Raw genomic sequence first — 17,401 nt, 5'->3', positions numbered from 1 at the left:
AAATAGACCGCTTAAGAAATACATCGACGTTTCTGTAAACCGGAAACCAACTAAATGTCAGAGCACTAACATTAATATGAAAAGATATACCTGTATATCTACTGTGCCTAAGTAGATATACAGGTAGATATATATATGTATAGATATGTTTAATAATCTACTTTTAATTATAAATTTAATTTCAGTAACTAACTACCATAAAAGATTTATTTAAAAATATATAAAAATAATATTATTATAATAAAATGTGAGTCAATCTTTTATCATAATCTCAGCGAAGTGTGAAAATAAACTTTAAACAAAATGCATCGTGCTACCAGTGGACGGAAGAACAATGGCGACTTGGCAGTGCTGTTTAATTAAAAGTCCATACACCCGGATCCTCGTTGATCTATACATTTCTAATGAGTTTAAAACTTATTTTTTATTTTCATCTTCACGCAGGACAAGCTGTAATATTGCATTAATTACCAAAATATAAATATCAACAAATTGCCCGTTGAAATGTATATTTTGACCTCAAAATATATTTTCAACGAGGCTATTTGATTACCATTCATGTTGGACATCCAGACTAGAGCTACGGGTGGGAAAACAAAAGTTTCTTTAAACGCATTGTGTGACGTTGCCAGCGAAACAATACCGGGTTGGCGGGGGCATTTCACTGCGGAGTTCTATGCACTCTGAACCTTGTTAGTTTGTATTAACTTTTACTATATTTCAGTTTTATTTACGTAGTAGACTTATAAATTATGTGAAAAGAATTTTTAACGTCGGTGACCTAGATGACACGTTGCTGAAAGCGTTGCTCATTCATTCCATTACATTCGATGGGTTCGACTTCAAATTCTATGCGTGACAAATGTATATATATAATGTATATCATTAAAACATAGTTTTGTTCCTCTCTAATTAGGAAATCAACACGACTGGGGTTTCGCCACCTATTTTTATTCAAAAAATTTGAAGTTGGTGAAAAGAGTAGAGCTGAGAGGTCCCTTTAAGTCCCTTCAATATATAGAAACTATAAAAAATAGTACTTCTAATTTGATACATTAAGTAAGAAAACAATTTAACGGTCTTCGGTAACTTTGCACGGTCTTTTACGCAAAAGACCGTGCAAAGTGGAGTAAGTTGAGTAGGAGGGCAGACCCTGGCAATAGCCGGGATTAATGCCAGGAAGAAGAAGAAGTAAGAAAACAATTTAAATTATAACTAGTAATTAAGACTAAAAAAACTGCACTTTCTAGAAAATAACATAAAATAGGGCAGAGCTAAATAACGTCAGTTTTTCACCTCACCGCTGCATAGTTGTATGCAAGCGGAGACGCGGCGTTAGCGTGTCAAGGATCGCTCGCGTTCCATTCAGGGCACCTCGGTGTACTAAGCCTGTATCACAGTGGTGCGAGACGACGTTACATAGCAATATAGCTGTAATCATTTATAATTTGTATCTACTACTACTACATTTGCTAATAGAACTCTCAGTAATGAGCGTGCACCAAAAATCTCCATATTTAAGAAATTATTATAAAATAATATCTTAGGAAAGAAGCTAGAAACTAGAAATAGATTATACTTTAGTGCGCACTCCACCTTACAGGACAGGCCATTCACCCGCCTGACCCGGTAAAACTTAGATAGTGTGAGATCACAGTCTAAACTCTAAACTAGATTGAGCTTAATAATTTGCAACTACACTTTTATACTTTTGATATCTATGGTATACCTACTTTAACAATCGCACCTATCTTACAAAAGTCGTAACTGTACCCCGACACTGTAACTATATCCCGCACATAGCAGGGTAGGCAGAGGGAACCTGGGAACCTAGTGTTAAGACACTTCCGTTCTCCACTTTCCATCGAATTCTGGAGACATTGCGTATAGAGTGGCAGAACTCAACGCCATGTTTTGCCTGGCTGAAAGAGCGAAAAGAGCAAGAAGCAAAAATATAATATCAGGAGAACAGAACATTTTCAAAGCAATATAATAATACCTTATAAATGTTGTAAGACATATAAAAACTAAACAACTACCTTACTAAATGACTATAGCTAGACCAAAGACGAAAACATGACATCCTGCATCATGACCAGACACGGACAGAAAGGAACCCTGAACCGCAACACAATCGCGACTTTCTACGCGTGAGAGACTCGCGACACGACCTTATTCCTTTGTTTGTGCAAATAATACGACATTTACTTACGTTTTTGCGAACAGGCTTACGAACACAATTTACAAGTGGCACGTTTACATTTAATTAAAAGTCTATAACAAACTAAGTGAAGGTTTTCATTTCAATGAGCTGATAATTTAGAGGATATAATACAAAGGATTTACCTCCTCAGCTAACAATTTAGTTACTTACTGATAAATAAATTGCAGCATTAAAATTTTAATTATTAAAATTACAAAAAATAATAATACTGTTTTATAATTTAAGGTAAAGTATTTTATAAGAAAAATAACAAATTTTACTAAGAATATCCAATAACAAAAGTGTTGAACATGGACGGTTCCTTCAACAGTGTCGCCTAATAAGGAAGTCACAACGTCGATTTCTGCATTAAAATTCTTGTTGTACAGTCAAAGTTACAATTTATTTACTTTGTCTAAGCTAAATGCAAATGATCTATATCGGTCTACAAATGGTTAAAGATTACTAGTCTTTCATTCTTATATTGAATATGTATATGATATGTGTAAGAAAATAATGTCAAAATAAAAATTATTTTAGCGTTAATACAAGTAATTACAGATTTGTTATTAGTCAAAATTTATCGAAACGCCTGCAATTAGATATAAATTACTTTATATATACGATTTGTTTTAAGGCTAGTATCTAATACTATTTCTATTCTTGTACTAAGCAAAATACTTCTGAACGCGAAGGTATACGACCACAATATCATAAGCAAGTTACTGGTAATATTTACAAGAAACCACAATTGAATAAATATTGATATTGCAGAAAAAGCTGCAAGTATGCACTTTTACTTCTCATATTTTGTTGTTATACAATATGTTATCATCCAAGCATTTTTATATTTATAGAAGAGTTTATTCTTATTAAAAAATTAAGTAGTTTTTTATAAAAACGTTAAAGTAAGAATCGAACTCGCAATCCATTATATTTGCACTGAGACATTTTCCAACTCTACACAGTTATTTTTTAAGTATTAACGATATTTAATAAGAATTATTTTTAATTTTATCGGTCTAATAAAGTTTTATTTCAAATAACCTTACCTATATACATCTGCATAATATATAGGCTATACTAACATCCAGTTTAGGAATGTAAATATATTCAATTTAGACTTACAAGGATACCTGTCCGGGTCAGACTCAGTAACGAGAGTCGCAGCGGGCGCTGTCAACCTTGCTCTGCTCACACACTCTATATCGTAGTTTCATTGCATTCAATGTTAATAACTTCCGTTATGGCCGTTATTCATTTTATTACATATTCAAAGTTATGTTTTTTATCGACGCGACGTGTCTGTTAATTGCTAAAAATTGTTTGATTGATTTATATTTAACGTTCCTTCTATGGGATTTGGAAATATTTTTTATAACTGGTTTAGTTGCCAAGGAGAATATGTTCTATAAACTACTATAACTGTATTATGAAATTATATATATTTTGATTAATGGAGATTTTATTGCAAAATCATTATAAGTATTATTTATCAAAGCGCTATATGTGAACTAATGTGTAAATATAATACGCACAGTCTTCAGCATCGAACCCGTAGTCTTCGACGGCTTCATTCATATAAATAACAAATATATATATATATATAATTTTTTGTATATATATATATATATATATATATATATATATATATACAAAACATACAGACCAACTAACTTGTCCACCGTACATAACAGGTTATCATCGGCAGAGACAATGCTGTCAGCTCCCGCGCCCCGTCACATTACGTACGCTGTGCGACTGTGCGCGACGCTGTCAGAACAGAACGGCAGCGTGCCTATTGTATTTTCATTTATTGGCGAAACTTTCCACTAGTTTCGTAACATATATTTATAATATTTATACACAAATTCGAAGGAAAGTGGAGGCAAACGGAGTGTCTTAACACAAGATTCTGCTGAAACTGATAAAAAATACACTAGTTGCTTTCTCTGTTTGTTTGTTTGTTACCATGAATTTTACTGTTAATTAACTGATTAATAAAGTTCTTATTATTGTTATAATTAAAATTTTACCTTACCTAAACACTGCACATATAATTAATTAAATTAATAAAATCATTTAATCCTTGTTATATCTTTTTTTAATTTTATGTTATTAATTGAATAATTTGGCTAATTGTTATGACCTTAGACGAATACATAATTAGCTTTTTTTTACGACAAATACTTCTTTCATATAATTTGTCATTGTATTGTAATTTTTCACCATTGAAATATAAAGAGAAAAAAATCTTATCTCCTTATCGTCCAACCTCACGTATCCACTCTAGAGGATAACACGCAGGGCCTTGTAACGTATTCTCTAGATATATCTAAAACGAGACTATACTCATAGTCTTGACGATATCAAAATTAATCTAAAGCACCATCTCATATAAGTCAACGCATATATTTCTAACTATTGAGTCTATAATTAGTTTACTAATATAAGAAGAATACAATTTATTAATCACATTTCGTCCGGTTGTCAAGAGGCCAAATGATTCAGGGAACGTGATCTATGCCAGTACAGACGTCTGCATACCGTCGAAGGCAAACATCCTCATCTGCATAGTTTCTAGATGCTTTTAACATAATATATTAGAACATTTATAATAAAAATGTAGAATGAAATGTGGCCAGTCGTGGCGCAGGTGTACAAGTGTGTGACTGTAAATACGACAGGGTGTGGGTTCGCTTCCCACTCGGGGAAAGGAATATTTAATATTTTCATTTCTTCGCACTGGTGTAGATTTAAAAAGTGGCGTTTAGTTCTGCCACCCAGCACGCAATTCCTGTAGAATTCGGCGAAAAACGGGGATCGTATTCTAGTAACACTAAGCTCCGTTTGAAGCTGAAAAAGAATATAGAATAAAACCACAAAAACTTACTGGATATAACTGGACAAAGTGTTCTTAAAAATAAAGCTGTTTCTATACGAAAATATATCACGAATCTTACAAACTATCCTTAAAAACCAAATGAGTTCAAGTCTAAAAGTGACGCCGCCATAAAAGCTCATATCCAAAAACGGCGCGACTGCATAGACATACATACATACGTACATACATGTATAATATACCCATATCAGTCTCTTGTAGGCAGTGCTTCGGCTTCAACATATTTATAGCAGTAGTTTTAAAATTCACTTAAAAGTCTTTGAGTAACGTAAGTGCCGACTTACAGGACCAGTAACTTTGCTAAATCGATTAAGAATTTTCATTGAACATTACCAGTGTAAATTCATTAGAAAAAATGTTTTATTATATTATAAAGTTTTATTAACCCATTAAATACATTGAAATCCTCTATATGAAAAGTGGCACGATTTGAACCCCGTTTTCGTCACCGTTCAGCTCTTATAAATAATTTAAAAAATTGTAAGTTTAGAAAGTAATATTTAGATTCTAAGAGAAAAGTATTAGATTCATGGCACTCCACTACTGTGCGGTTTAATTTCCATCCATGCGTCACCGAACTGTGGAATGGTCTACCCGCGGCAGTGTTTCCAGGTCGGTACGATATGGGTACATTCAAAAAGCGCGTCTATCTCCACCTCAAAGGCCGGCAACGCATCTGTAGCTCCTCTGGTGTTGCACGGTGTCGTGGGCAGCGGTGATCACCATCAGGTGACCCGAACGCTCGTTTGCCTTGTCCTTTCTCCATAAAAAAAAAAGATTCCGCAGCGTGACAACCCTTCGACCAAAATAATAAAACTATATAAATAAACATTAACAACTAAAAAACAACTTAAATTAACAACTAAAAATAAATAAACATTAACAACAACATAAAACTATATAAATAATAAAACTATATAAATACACGTAAATATACACATCCACATGTGTTACTTAGTCACCCCACTCCGCCGTCCCTATTCTGCGGCTTCTCTAGACCCCCGCATGGATGACTCAGAACAGGAAAGCCCGATATCGTGACGTCATCGTTTCAGATAGAACAATATTCTTTCAAGCAATCACTTAATAAGAGATGATTAGAAGCTATCATCATTAGCTTTAATTTTTATGTTTATTTCGCATGATATACTGTATTTAAGTTTAACATATATCTTTGTTTTTTCTATACTGTAGTATACAAAAACTTAAAGATATTATTGTGTCATCAAACCTCCTGATCTTCAATTTCTGCTTATATATATAATAAGAAGTTATTTTTGCAAAAAATCATATAAGCAATAACTTGCAATAATTAAATCAACTAAATTATAAATAAATCAACTAAATAACATATGTACAGATAACAAATTGATCAATACAACGATATTGGAAATAACTGTTGGTGGCATATTCATAGTGCGAGAGTGATAAATGTAAATGCAAGACGTTTTGAGGATGATTTATGTGTATGTGAGCTGTCGCGTCTAGGCGGCCGGCGCGGCGGACGACGCGAGCAAAAAACATTATCTTGAAATTTAAATTACATACTTAAACATACATTACAACATAATTACATTCGATTTTATGTGAAACGTGTAATATAACTGTGAGCCATAAAGTCGCGGGTTTCGCAATCAAATGACTTTTATGATTAGATTAATTTATTAAAACGGGTTAAAATGTCATGTCCTTATAATTTTTTAATTGAGTTTATATTCATATATAGACATATGATTGAGTATATAGTCTACTTCTCACTTAGGTATATAACTAACAACAAAACGAAGCAAAAGTAATAAAGTTACACAGAAAACACAAGCTACGCCCGAATATTATCTCAGTCGGGTTGGTTTATTCATCATCCCGCCTGTACATATCACTATGCTCGTAAACTGTAGTTTTGTTTATATCTGCTATAAACTTTTACGTTTATATCTTGTTTTTTAGAACTTTCAGAGACGGCTGGAAGGACGAGAGCTCTTCAATTAAGAACAAAACACTCAGTATTTTGTTCTTTACGATTTCCAAAAGACCAAAATATTATAATAAAAAACTTGCTGCATATAAATATGGTTATGAATAAAATAACCGCACTGTCAGATTTTACAAACTGTAAATGTCATACACCTTAAAAATACATAATATTTAATTTTAGCGCATCAAAAAATAATAAAACATAATTAGTTATTATAAAATACGTTTACAGGTACAGTTAGTTGTTTACATTAAAAGAGTGTTGCAACATTATAATACGAATGGCTCAATCTACGACTTGTACCTGCAATTTCATAATCATTTTGTAATTTCGCTGAAAATTATAAATTTATAATTTTATACGAAATATTAAACTATATTTCGTATAAATATAAATTTAAATACTATCTAGGCATAATACAAGCTTAGCTTCGCATTAAAAGTTCAATTTCGACGGATTAACCTGCCTAGTATCGAGCGGAAGCCGAGCTGATGTGAAGACTTGAATTTTACAGTAAGGTTACTGTGAGGTCGGCTCGACTGGACCTACAGGGGAATAAAAATAATGGAATTTCAAATATAGCCACTGTTACAATGATATACTATACAGTTTTTTTGTTTAGTATATAATATATGAATAAGTGAAGACTTGAGCTAAGCTTGTGATATAAGTTTAAAAAAATGTCATAAAATAAGATTACTTTATGATATTCTATTTAAAAGCATATGCTCTTTAATCCGAATATTCGCACATTAAATTGATATTTAACATCATTATAGTCTTTACCGTTGTATCGTATTAATGAGCGTAAGCCGATTATTTCAAAATGTTTCATATTTAACTGTGAATATTAATTTTACATACAAACAACTCACTCCTATATGTTGTAAATACATTTTCTGCAGAGAAACAGAGAAACGTTTAATTTAAAAAAATGAAAATAATAAAATTCTTTTATTATAATGTAAGATTTCCTACCTTTTTTCTTTGTATAATATGCAATTTACACTTCTTTAAGTATCTCTAAGTAAATTAAGAAAACAAATTTATCAAAGTCATAACAAGTGCAATAATTTAATGATTTATAACTAAAAACTAATAATACACAGCTGTAACGGTTGCCAATATTTTTTGCAACAGTTGCTGTCGGCCATTTCTCTGTTTGTATCTGGGAGGCACATTGAGATTTTCAATTTTATTATTAGACAAACACTGTACTGTGCAGAGCGCTTAATTTTGGCACTGTGTCGTAATAAATTCTCGGTCTCGTCGTCGTAAATCGTATACTTCATGTAATACGCCGAAATTCAATTAATTGATATATCAACACTTTTTTAAAGACAAAATTAATATATGCCTCCAGAATACGGCAGAAAGTGGGGAACGGAGTGTCTTAACACTAGGTTCCCTCTGTCTACCCTACTGTGTGCGGGATACAGCGTGAAGCTGATTTGACTTTTTTAAAAATTAATTTAGGATTAACATGAAACGCCTTAAAGAATTATATATTTAATCTAATACCACAAATTGTGAGTTGTATTTTCAAATATTTTGTATCTAATATATCTATATAAAGTCAAAAAGTGATTCAATACGGGCGTTGGTAGTTGCAACCGTTAAAATGAAATGTTTATGGCCTCGAGCGGACAGATAAGGTCGACGGTTGCGGGTCAAGTCGGTCCGGCGACAACTGGGACGCTCGCCCTGTATAGAAATGCGGCTAATATATAACAATATTGTGACGGCCCCACCGTTCAAATAGAGCGTGAGTTCTACATAAAAACTTTACGTTTTTTCCATCAATCCATTAATTTGCTATATGATTATTGATTCATCAATCTTGAAGTCAGTGTAGAGTAGTTTATAATGGGCTTGTAACTTCTACTTCTAACAACTTCTAGTAATGTAGTAGTACAATGTTTCTGATTAAAGTTGTTCGCGTTCAGAGATGCGGGCGCTGTGTGCTAGCAAAATTGTTTAACTGTTACAAATTGTAATGTTATTATCTGGCGATAGCAACTCTTAGTGGAGGGTTGTAGAGCAAAAGAAAGATGAATGCCGTGGTGATGCGATCTCTTCATAGGATATGCGGAGTCAGCTTAGCTGATCGAATCCGCAATAAAGAGATACACAGAATAGGCAGGTACTAGCGAGGATGTCACGGTAGAAACTAATATAATACATAGTAAATATCAAATTAAAAAGCTTTTAGAAAGTTTTAATTAAATAAATGCATCAGTAGCGTGATACGTGACGTGAGATATGATACACTATTGTGAAAGTGACGCGACGCCAGTGCAGCATTGACGCTGAAAGAAGGTCCGTTTACAACCGTATGGAATACAATACACACTATTTTCTAAGCTTTGCTTTCACGAAGCTCTGAGTGCTCTAAACTTTGAGTGTACACTCAGGACTAATACTAGACTCACTTGACAACTAGCACGCCTCGTGTGCATCACAACGTTAATTAATTGCTAGGATACCAACAACTAGGACTAAGTAAGGGTTTGAAGCTTAAATGTTAGCTCTCTCGCCTTTAATCACATTTTACTGTTAATAAAGATATTTTTAATATTAATAATTAGATTATTTTCTTCATAAATAATTTTAATATAAAGCAATAAACACGTATACATTTTTTAATTGTTTCTGAAAGAAAATTAGCACGCGTAGAAAATGGAAATTACTATACAATTTTCAATTAAACGAACTTACTTTACTGTACTACCTACCATAATAAATAAATTTTGCTAATATGTAATTTTCTTATTTCTTAAGACAGACAGACAATTTTTACTGATTTTCCTATATTATTAATGAGACATGTGAATCAGCTAACATATTTCGCTTCGAAATCTCAGTAACAGATACAAACGTGTCCGCGACTATTAACGGGCACTATTGGCATGGAGTGAGTAAAGTTTGGCAGACACCCCGCACTTTCGTAACGGCCCACTTTCCTCTATCATAGTTATACGCTCGAGCATGCGTGTTGCACAAATATTGTGCAACGCGCTATAGCATTGTTTTTTTCTCTAATGCATTACCCACAAAAACGGAGAAAATGTAATGACATTTCACTATGTTTCTCATTTATGTCATCATACATGGATAAAACTACATTAAAGTCAAAAAGTTTATATAGGTAATTTCTTCTATCCAACAGAAAGAAAAGACACAAAATCAATCATACCCCTGCCTACCCCGCAATGTGCGGGATACAGCGTGAAACAAAACAAACAATCAGTATTATAATACCTACTCACCTACATTGGATATCCTTTATATTATAATGACAACCTTCAGGAGTGTTTAACAGCGTATCATTGTTTATTGTTCCTTTAATTAATGTCAAGTACAAATACTGTAAAGGGTCTGAATGCGGAAAAGTACCTACCTATATGTCAATAGGATTGAAAATATCCATATCCAATTGAGAATAACAACAAAATCTCAAATAAGTACATAATAATTATTATGGTAATATAAGCAAATATTTCATATGAAATTTCATTTACACGTATTTATTAGTGTGAAAATGTCGTTCAGGGCGTGTGGGGGGGTGTGTAATCGACAAATTCACAGTGGGCCCTCACAATCCCGCAATATGGGTGTCGCGATAAAATTGCTGTTCATTTGAGCGTTCAGCCGTAAGCTAATCGAAATACGATGATATTGACAACTTGTGATACAAACAGACCGATATACCTACGCGCGTGATGATTGCTATCGGGTTTTGGGGTTTTATATATGTGTATATGTACATATTCTGATTATTTACTGACATTTATTTTTTTTTACATACATATTATTACATATTATTTATTTTATAGAAGATATAGGAATGAATGTTACTTACACTTTGAGAAGCACTTTTATTACTGCTCGAGTCAATAGTACGCTTGGTAGAGAAAACTTAGATAATTATTTACCTGTAACAAAATAAAATTATATAAATTAGTATAATATTTAACATATCAAAATTATCTGATACCTATTGGTGAATCAATAAAGATTAATGTCGGTATAAACAATTGTTTATATAAACACTCGTATTGTAAAAACATATTATATAACGAAACATAATATATTTCCAAACATCAATAACATCTTCATATTACAAGAAACCACACTGAAAGTTGTTCTTCACCGAGATCGTTAATATCAATCACTCGACGTTATCGGGAAAACTACATTGGCAAAAAAGGCAAGAAAACCTGCACGTTGCAACTCCACGCTTTTACAACACTTGTTGAGATTAATTGGAAATTATCGTGAAAACGTGCACATTATAGAAATTATACTTGCGGCGAAAATGATATTTTCATGGCGCGCATTGTACCAAATAATAAATAATAACAAAAACTCTATAAAATTAGATAGTACCATCAAGAAACATTAAATCACTAATAAATTTCACCACTTTCCTTTGGTACAAGATCAAATAACAAAGAACTTTCCAAATCCAATTCCTTCCATAATATGACACCACCAACAAAACAACAAACCACACATATTGGGAGAAATATACCTATATATTACATTTAAAAAAAGTGCGGAAACGCCGCGTGACAGAGGGATGTACTGTTGCTTCCACCTCATCAGGGCCCGGCAGCGCTGTAATGACGGCGCCGGCGCGAGATTGCCTGCCAATTGAGTTACAGATGGGAAATGGACGAGCACTCCGTAACGCCATAGGATTTCAAATGGACTGAGGTGGTTTATTTGCCATTTGCGTAACGTGCCTGATATCGTTTATTTTCATTTGAGTTTGGTTGGTTGAACAACTAGCTAAAACAGTCTAAGACGTCACTTAAGCTTTAAATAAATATTAAACTGTTTGAATTATGCACATTTCTATAAATTCAATTCGTAAGTCATTCTTTAGTCATTCTCAAATACATATAACGATATGCTACAAAATGGAAAAGAAAACATTTAACATGTTACTTTATAATAAATACTACATATTTCATAGTTTCAAATATAAATCCATGTGTATATTTAAATTAAATAAAAAAATAATTGTTTATAAGCTAAAACAAATTAAGTTAGAAGAACCTAACTGTAAATACTTTTACAGATATAATACAAGTATTGCCAAAATAACCGTTCAATATCAATTTTGCGGGTCAATAAATTAACTGTCATTTATTGCTTTAGGCGGGAAATTAACGGCGTCTTCTGCAAATTATTCAATTTCCTAGAGGTATTAAGCTTCCAAGTTGAGTTCCGTTTATTTTTACTTATAAAAAATCTACTTAATGTGTATTTTTACCGTTGCTATAATTATTAAATTAAAAAATTAATGATAAATGTGCAATTTCTTTTGTAATTTGCCAAATTCGTCTATCAACAATTATAAGTCTTCATTAAAGAACTCTCTCATGAGAGAGGCAGCGTTGGGGCTGGACTGCCACAAGCTGAATGTTGTAGGTTTGATTTCCACATTTATCGAACATAGACAGAATATTTTCAACTGTTTGGATCATCACTACAAATACGCCTATAGATTCAAATATTATTATTACTTTCTAAAAGGTATAGGTAGAAAGGTATATAATATATCAGATTATTTTAATACAACGTATTAAGTGAGATCCTAACAAAGTTAATTAAAAGCGTCATAACTGGAAATGTTCAAAGTGTCCTACAAAATTAAAGCACATGTAACTCCTAGAATTTCAAGAAGTGCTCGTTTGATCTCAGCCACTGTCCAACATGGGTGATTAATTAGTATGTTACTTGTTAGTTACAATTTAATATCATACCTATCTCTCGCTTGATCTATATCAAGAAATGAGTTATATAAGTTAGGCAATATTTTATAATATAAGTACCAAATTATATGAAACATCGTCTGAGTTAGCGTTTACACTCAATTCAATTAGGTTTTGGGGGTTGAGGTTCAATTCTTATTCAGGGGATTTATTAGTTTAGTTTCTCCGCAATATACAAAGAATTCAAGCACAAAACGAAGAACGGAATGTCTTGACAACAGGTTCTCCGTATCTCGCATAGAGCGTGAATAAAAATAAAAGATATAGCTTATTATAATAAATTCTATATGTAATTTTTTTACAATAACTCAATTATGCTTACCTATTTTTTTGGCAATCAGTGTAATTAAATTACCTTGTTTATATAATCGATTAAAACGTTAAGTCAAGCTATAAACTGGCAGCTGAACAAAACACGTGTTTACCTACCTAAAAAATAAAAGGTAAAAGTGATGTTGACGTAGCCACTTTCTTTTATAAGCAATTTGTTAGGAAAGTTTTTTCGTGGGCAGCTCTTAATTGTTTCTTAACAATAAATACAAATTTGAAATTTGCGAAATATTATTTCGAGTTTTATAAGAGGAGACGGTTTTTTGATTAGGAAGCCGTCTAATTTCGTTAAATTAAAACACAAATTTCGCAATAAACGGTGTTTACAAGTGTTTTTATGACTGCCGGAGGAAAATATTTAAATTGTATACCAAAAAAACAAAAGAAGTATGGAATTAATTCTTACTAGTCATTTTTAGGTAACAATGACTTTGTATTTATGATAAAATTTTAACGCGTACTAAATATAACCTGTGATTAGTTATGGATTATTATATAAAATTGATTATGCATGTCTACAAGTCAGGGTCCCAAAAGTAGCAGCTAAAAGAGAAGCGAATATTTAAGTATCACACAATTCACAAAAAAAAAAATATCATATTCTTATGCAAAGTAAAATATTTTTTTGTAATAAAAAGTTATAAATAGTAAACAAATTGAGATTAATAAAATTTTATAAGAAATATATTTTTTGACGATGGCAAGGCAGAACTGAACGCCGAGCTTTGCCTAAAAACCGAGAGAGAATTGAAAATATAAATTTAAATAAATATTAGGGAGTAGCGAGTGAGGATCGAACTCACAACCAGTCGCATTTAGTCACACACTTGCGGGCCACAACTGGCCTCTTCTGAAGTTGTTCTATTAAAATATAACAACAAATTAAAGAGAGGCTGTAGCGTCATATAAAAATATATAAAAATTTAACAAGCGCCCATAAGATAAAAAGAGCAGAAATGTCGCTACACTCGTAAGTGGCACAAGAAACGAAAGCCTGTTCGTATATAACTTTGTAGTGGTAGGTACAACTTTGGTTATTTCGAAACTGGCTTTATCTGATTACTTTAAAATGATATAAACATAAACTTTAGGTAAACGACTCATTAACGCGACCATCTTATTTAAAGAATGAACCTTAAAACAGTGGTATTACAGAACGCTTTAAGCTCAACATCTCGGGTGATAATATAATGACCATAAAAATATTTTATTTCCTTTAAATTTAAATTATTGTTTTGTAAATTTAATTACTTGAACAAGAGATAGAGCGAAGATAGCTTTAATGGCGAACGGGTGGAAGGACAGTTTTATAGCGAAAATAATGTTATATAACGAACTGTAATGATATGGATACTATTTCATATAATAATACTAGCGACCCGCTCGAGGCTTCGTCCAATAAACTTCAGCTTTAAAGACAATACTGTCAATAGGTATTACCTTTAAAACTAGTTTTTTCATTAAAAACTAAAGTTTGAGCCAATTTAATAAAAAAAATACTGTTAATTGATACATTTCGATCGGTTAAGCCGTTTTTTAGATTAGCATGAACAAACGCAAGGCAAACAAAAAAACAGACAAACAGACAAATTATTCTTTTAGGTTCTGCTTGTTAAATGCTCCGATAATTTTTTTTTCTTATATTGGTATCTCCCATGTACACACATCGATCAATTATAATTTTATTATAAATAAAGATTATAATCTATATATATAAAAGGACTTGTCCTCACTGACTGAGGTAAGACGCACGCACAGCCGTAACCGCTAATGGTATGAAGGTTCGTAATCTGAACATCCACTAAGAAGGGATTTTGAAAAATTTTAACCCTAAAGGGGTAAAATAGGGGTTCAAAGTTTGTATGGAATTTTTTTTAAATTGGCACCGATTTTTATAAAATTTGAAATTTATATTTTTAAAAGTATTTAATTGAACACGTGTTTCATGGTTATTAGAATTCACCCCTAAATACGCAAGCGAAGCTGCGCGCGTCCGCTAGTTAAATATAAAGTCTGGAAAGAGCGAACTGAGAATTTTTACTGCAAAAAATTATATCTACTACTAAAATAATACTCGTATGTTCAAATCCTTATATGATATTTCTAAACATACATAAAATAAATAAAGTAGTCCTATTGCCAATAATAACGTTATTTATAACATAATGCTCTTTAATTGCACTTTATCTAACAAGCCAGGGCAGGATATTCTCCCGCACACTACTACATCGGCATAGACGTTTCTAGAAATAAAGACCGTAACTGGATATTTCTAGAAAATGATAACATTTTGTAGAACTCAAATGTAATTAAAGGCAGCTTATGTACCTCCATATGTACCTATCCATAGCATTAGAATATTATAAACGATTTAAAACTAAATTTATATAGTTATCATTATAAGATTTATCTAAATAAAAATAAACATGTCATAAAGGAAATTTACGATATCGCATGTTGATTTTTAACCTTTACCAAAAATGTCATTTTCTAAATAATGTCACGTCAAATTGTTCCACACGAGTCGAGCGCGGCCCACGTATACACGTCCACTCTAATATTTCTAATTAATTGGCGACCTCCAGCTGTCCATCGACCAGCTGAGTAACGCCCTATGGAGTTTCAAAACACCAGTTGTTTGCTATGTCGCTTTTATATGTTACTAACTTTTATCTGCGGTTCCGCCTGCATGTATATAAGCGTATAACTAAATTGCGTATGAAATCGTTGAAATTTCTTGTTTTACTATTTACAGTAAGCTGCCATAAAAGAAAAAATCAAACACTCCACAAAAAACAACAATACTTTTTTAAATGCCAAACGCACATACATCATCCATACTATATAAATTTATATTAACTATAATTCTATTTTATTATGTTTTTCCTGTACATTCTATTATTGTAAACGTAAGGAATCTTCAATCTAATAGCAACTACAGCAATAATAGCGGAAAGCATTTACCTCAAGACGCTATCATCTCATGTGATCCGCCCACGCGAGTCCTTAGGCGACCTCTGTCACGCTCACCGCCCGGTCTCGATGCCCTTTGACGACTTTCTTTTTTACCGTTGTTTGAGAGTAAATTATTTTCTTTAAATCCTTTCAAAGTCAAACAACTTTCTATGTAAGAAAAAGAAATAAATATTTTCCATTGGAAAAATAACTGTTTTTTTTTTCTTATATTTTCATTTATTGTGTAATAAATATTGATTCACATCCATAGCTGAGTGAAATCATTATTTAACACCGATAATTACGTAACATGACGTAGTACGTATTGTCATTGTAGAATTTGTCTTGTCGCACGTCAAGAATATAATTCATGTTAAACCGTCATGTCAAACATTGTTTCTACAGAGTGTAGTACATTGACAATGATAGTACCTACAAAGTAATAAATAAAAATATAAATAGAGAATATTATTATAACTAAGTATACGAATAATGTGACAATATGTGTACGACATAATGCATATAACTTACCTATAAGTACGGAAAAAAATTGTTCACTTTCTTTGTTTACTCCAACGGAGTTAATGTAGTCGGTCGTAAGTATTATATATAATGGCCACAATAAGAATTATTTACGTATATAAATAAAAAATATACTTTTGATGTGAAAGAGAGATACAAAAATGAGCACATGACAGAAAGCACTATAATAGTTCTTTTTATTTTACATACTAAATGTTTTTTTCGCGGTGTTGATTTTCGCCACTCAACACACAATGCCTCAAAATTCGGCAGAAAGTAGGGAACGGAAACGTTAATGAGGACCGTTCCTGTGTACATGTAACATTAGATTCTATGTTTCTTTTACCTAACTTGCTATGTGCAAGATACAGATACAGGTGAAGCTAAAAAAATAATTTTATATTTCATACATGACGCGACGTACAACATCGTACGGAGGTGAAGTAAACACACTATTGTTAGTGTACATTTAGCTGCTATAAAAACGCACACAATAGCCTTAAGGATGTGAGAAAGAAAAGCAAAGGTGTTTGTGAAACAAAACATGTGGAAACGAGTCCGACGGAGGCAAACTGAAAGGCAACAGCAAGAAACATGATAATACTTCGGCTGGTTGAGAAATAGCGGACCATACAATAGGCACGAAAAAAATTGCAGTAATATACGAATATGTACTTTGTTCAGCGGCTTTGTTTAAATAAAATTAACAATAAAAAGCTTGCTGTGCAAAT

At 32.2% G+C, this 17,401-nt stretch overlaps 1 long non-coding RNA gene across 1 annotated transcript in view; it reads right to left on the bottom strand.

The window, feature by feature from the left end:
• The window catches only part of LOC146533166 (uncharacterized), a 55,269-nt gene that overhangs the window by 5,465 nt on the left and 32,403 nt on the right, over positions 1–17,401 (bottom strand). The window contains exon 4 of the long non-coding RNA XR_014878651.1: positions 10,943–11,015. This is a non-coding gene — a long non-coding RNA (uncharacterized LOC146533166). The remainder of the gene's footprint in view (positions 1–10,942; positions 11,016–17,401) is intronic.

This window comes from Heliconius melpomene, chromosome 13 (assembly GCF_056956725.1).
Source record: "Heliconius melpomene rosina isolate 202511_hmr_F chromosome 13, ASM5695672v1, whole genome shotgun sequence".
In the NCBI taxonomy this organism is placed as follows: Eukaryota; Metazoa; Arthropoda; class Insecta; order Lepidoptera; family Nymphalidae; genus Heliconius; species Heliconius melpomene.
The sequence above is the reverse complement of the archived record's forward strand: the minus strand, read 5'-3'. Positions and strand labels throughout refer to the sequence as shown.